The 4,265-nt window shown below is 40.8% G+C and overlaps 1 long non-coding RNA gene across 1 annotated transcript; it reads left to right on the forward strand.

Moving 5' to 3' along the window:
• Positions 1-683: 683 nt before the first annotated feature.
• On the forward strand, positions 684-2,824 carry LOC121681903. Its single transcript, XR_006022340.1, has 3 exons — positions 684-892; positions 1,201-1,254; positions 2,535-2,824. It is a non-coding gene; the product is annotated as an uncharacterized LOC121681903 (long non-coding RNA).
• Positions 2,825-4,265: the final 1,441 nt, after the last annotated feature.

Consider the following 4,265-nt stretch of genomic DNA (forward strand, 5'->3'; position numbering starts at 1 on the left):
GTACGACAGCGCCATCACATACACATACAGCTTCAGTGCTTTTTGCAGCAGAGCATGCTCTACATCCACATAGGTATTTCCTCCTGGTGTGTGGAGTCTGTGGTCTGCCCAAAGGCTGTGGTGCTGTAAGAGGATTAGCAACACATTACCTGTTCATACGTTCTGTGTGTGGATGAAAAACTGCACTCTTGATGTTGCTAGATGGAGTTCAGTCTTTGTGATATGCAATGCTGCACAAAAGCTGCTTATCTTCCTACAACAGTTAAGTTGTGCTAAAATAGCAACAGAAAACATATTAAACAACGCATATCGCACTGTACCCCTACAGCTCACGTTTAAAATATCCACATTATTATACTCCTAAGAATAAAGATGTGTGTGCTACCTGAATACATATACAAAGCAGCCATTCAAATGTAATGTAGCACAACGGAAGAGGGCCGGGGAAGACAAAGAGCATCAAAGAGGTAGCCATGTGGAGATGTCAAGGGCAGGCTTCTTTCGGAAAACACAGCACCTGCTGTGCAACGAGAGACACAGCCAATTCAACTAAAGCAGCTTCATTTGCCTTTAACATTCAGACCTCTCCTGCATGTTCTCCCAGATTATTTCATTCCCAGACCTGGTGAGATGAAAAGTGGTCTTGTTCCCAGAGGGTGGAAAAGACAAATAACTAGCCCATGTGTAACAGTGTACATTTTCCAGTATTTATAATTACACAAAGATGTTCTTATTTTGATACACCATATGTATGTACAGTGTCTTCTTCTTCTGGGTGTCTATGGAGCTTCCTGCCCCCCTCCTTATATCCCCCTCTAATATTTTCTTTTTTCTTATTTTTATGTCCTTGCCCCCTTCACCTCTTCCCTGTTTCTGTCACCCTGGGGAAGAGGTATGCTTTCTGTCTAATTCACTTTTCTAAATCTAATATATATCCCTTCTTTACATTACCATCCATCACTTTTAAAACTATGATTTTGTATATTATTTCTCTCTGCATATTTCCCTTAATGTATTGTAGTGGTAATTTGTTTGGTTTCATGTATTTTGTTATGTAACATAGCGTCATGGTGTAACATAAACCAGTGACTAATTAGCTACCTAGTTAGCCTACTGTATTTACTGTAGTGTGTAGGCTACTATACACTGGTTAGCGATTGATGGCTAACGACTTAGCATTTTCTTTGTTGCTTCTTATAGGAGTTGGAGAAGGAGAGATTAACACCCAGCTGTGTACTGTATGTTGGTTTACAGGTGTGTCATTAATTTCGATTGGTTTGTTGATTTGTGGTTTGTGTGTTTCTGTTAGTGTGATCCTAGCAAGTTAGCTCATTTCTGTTTTATGCGATCTCCCGCGAGCTAACTAGCTACACTGTCTGAATGGGAGGCTAGGCTAGGTTTTGAATGTGTTGCCTTGAATTACTCCCTAGACCCTGGCGATTTGTCTGGGTATCTTAAAATGTATTTGTTGGGTTTTATTTAACTTTATTTCATTTTTAAATCATAATTGAGTTACCTGCCCTGTTTTCTGTCACCCAGGGGAAGAGGAGTTAGGGAAGGAGAGATTAACACCCAGCTGTGTAGTTCTACTGTATGTTGGTTTACAGAGAGTAAAAGAACGAAAGGAACAGCTGTGTCGGCGTCACCATTTTTATACCACCACTTCAACCAATCACAACGCAGAGCCAATTACCACCGGTTACACATGCTTTCATAAACACACATACATGCGGTAAAAGACAAATAAAAATGTTTTCATAAACACACGTATGCGGTAAAGAACTAGAGCCAATCAAGAGACAGGAAGCAATAGAGAGAGAGAGAATTACATCACAGTCTGCAGTGTTTCCAGGGGCACGTAAGAGGACCTGTCTCCATTGACAGGGATCCTCTGTTGCCTGGGTAGATGCAGGAGAAGGTGCAGCGGTGCCGTGGATGACAGTTGGCTAGCGCTTTCTTCAGTGTGCCACACATACAGTAGGCCAGGCTAAAAATGGCAGTTAGTGACAGTCTTGAGGGGAGGGGACACAGCTTGTCCCATCACCATGGCATATCCACTTCCGCTTGACTGAAGCCATCGCTCACAGGTGAGGCTCAGCTAATGGCACTTTAATATCACATATTATGATCAACTGCTGAGGCGCAACATAGAGGAAGGCTATCATTATTATGGGCCAGTGGAGAGAGTCTTTAGGCTTACATTGTTATAAAGCATGCCATCGAAACCAGCTGTTCCCAAAGCATTAGCATTCAGTCAAAGTACTTCTTTACAGATGACAACACTAGTTAATGACCAGATGGTCAAATCGGATGGAAGCTTTGAAAAATCCATTTATAGCCAGACTTCAGCAATATATACCGTGTGTGTGTGTGTGTATATATATATATATATATATATATATATATACATATACATATATATATATATATATATATATATATATATATATACATCACACATTTGACACCTTGTGTGTTGGTCGGCCCTGTGCTAAAATGAGTTAAACTGCAGTAACTGGTATCTGGTATTGCAGAAACTCCAGGAGCCAGCAATGATGCAGAGGCTTTCACTCCTCCTCGATGCCCAGATCAAAGGGAGATTCCTCTCCGGAGGGAAGCCACGAGCACTGAGTCTGTCTGGCCCTCATCTCCCTCCTCCAATTCCCCCTACCACTCTATCTCTGCTGAGCAGAGCGGAATACCAATTTAATTTATCACACATTAAAAAACACACTTGTAATACTACAGCTACCATTAGGTTGAGCATATGTATTTTGGGTGTTCAAGACAATCTACCTGATGAGCCTATAAAGCAATTCAATTACTTCTGTGTGGGCTTTTATTGAATTGAAGAAAATGTTCTTTTAATTTTTTTAGATGAATAAAGATTTTAACTTTTTTTTTACTGAAAGAGAGAATAAAATCATTTGTCCAAAAGTTTTTCACCTCAAACAACAATGCCTGCCCTGTCCTGAATTGGCATCGTCTATTCCATCCTCCATTCAAGGTGATGTTTTCACAGACAGTCTTGAGTCTTCCTAGCAAAGGTCAGAGAGCACTACAGTGTGAGGGCATCAGCGATGACCGATGCTCTTGTTAAGGGCAGACTGACAACAAACACACATGGTGTGGTCCAGAAGGTTGGGCAGGAAGAACGTGCTTAGGTTGCCAAGCAGTGTCCACTCCACGTTCACTCACCTAGACCGGAAGAAGGTAGATCAACATGAAAGCCGAATCCAAAACTCGTTGCGGATGCTGCTCTGTGGCCTGCGTTAAAATGAACTTCAGAAGGTGGTTCACGGCCGGGGCAAGGCTGTCATCTTCTCAGATGGAACTATAACGCTGTAGGCTTGCTATCTACGCGGCATCCAGCATGGCGAACGAAAGAAAACAAAGTTGTCTAATGATACATAGGCTCTGCCTGAATGATCTTGTAGACTGGGAGTGAATCATTAAAATCATTGGCATTCCAGATGTTCCCCATCTCTTGACAAACAACTCCTTCTGCTCCCCCAGTGCCTAGAGAAAAGCACTCTGCATAATGAGGAGTTGATAAACCATCGCAGCAGTGGCACTCTCAGCTCAGGAACTGCTTCTGAAGAAATATAATCCTGTTGACATGCAACAAACAGTGCAAATACACCTTCCCGTGATATATCTGTCCAGAGAGGAAGAGACTCGGCTCAGTCTTATTGGAGGTGTATGTTGCAGAACATGAACATGATAAGATGTTAACAACTACAGTACGTACACTAGTGGTGTAAACATGAGAACAGTGAATCAGATGTAAAAACTATGACATGGTTTGGCATGGTTTCTATGATTCAGTAGGTGAAAAAGTTCACATAAAGATTTATAAAGAAAAAGACAAATATTTGTTGAACCGTTTTGTAAGAGTACATTTTTCATAACGGTTTGTTGTTATATTCAGTCAGAGTTGGGCTTCACCTTACCTGCCTTCTGAAGTTTCAGATAGTGTGGGAATAAACATTCTTTGGCCATTCTGAAGGAGTGTTTCCTGCTCCTTGGACTCCAGAGTGCACTGAAATCTAAAAGAAATCTTCTTTACTGCATACTGTGCTGAATTATGATCAGGTCAGTGTGGTAGTGAACAATCAAATAAGCATTCAAGAATACCACAACACAATTTAAGTTGAAAACATTGACATTTATTTATTTATTGATTTAGAGGTTATACATTTCATGGTAATTATGGTATTATTATATTATTGGCAAAGATACTATACTTTAATTGCATCTCTATA

The sequence above is a fragment of the Alosa sapidissima genome, chromosome 14 (assembly GCF_018492685.1).
Source record: "Alosa sapidissima isolate fAloSap1 chromosome 14, fAloSap1.pri, whole genome shotgun sequence".
Classification (NCBI taxonomy): Eukaryota; Metazoa; Chordata; class Actinopteri; order Clupeiformes; family Clupeidae; genus Alosa; species Alosa sapidissima.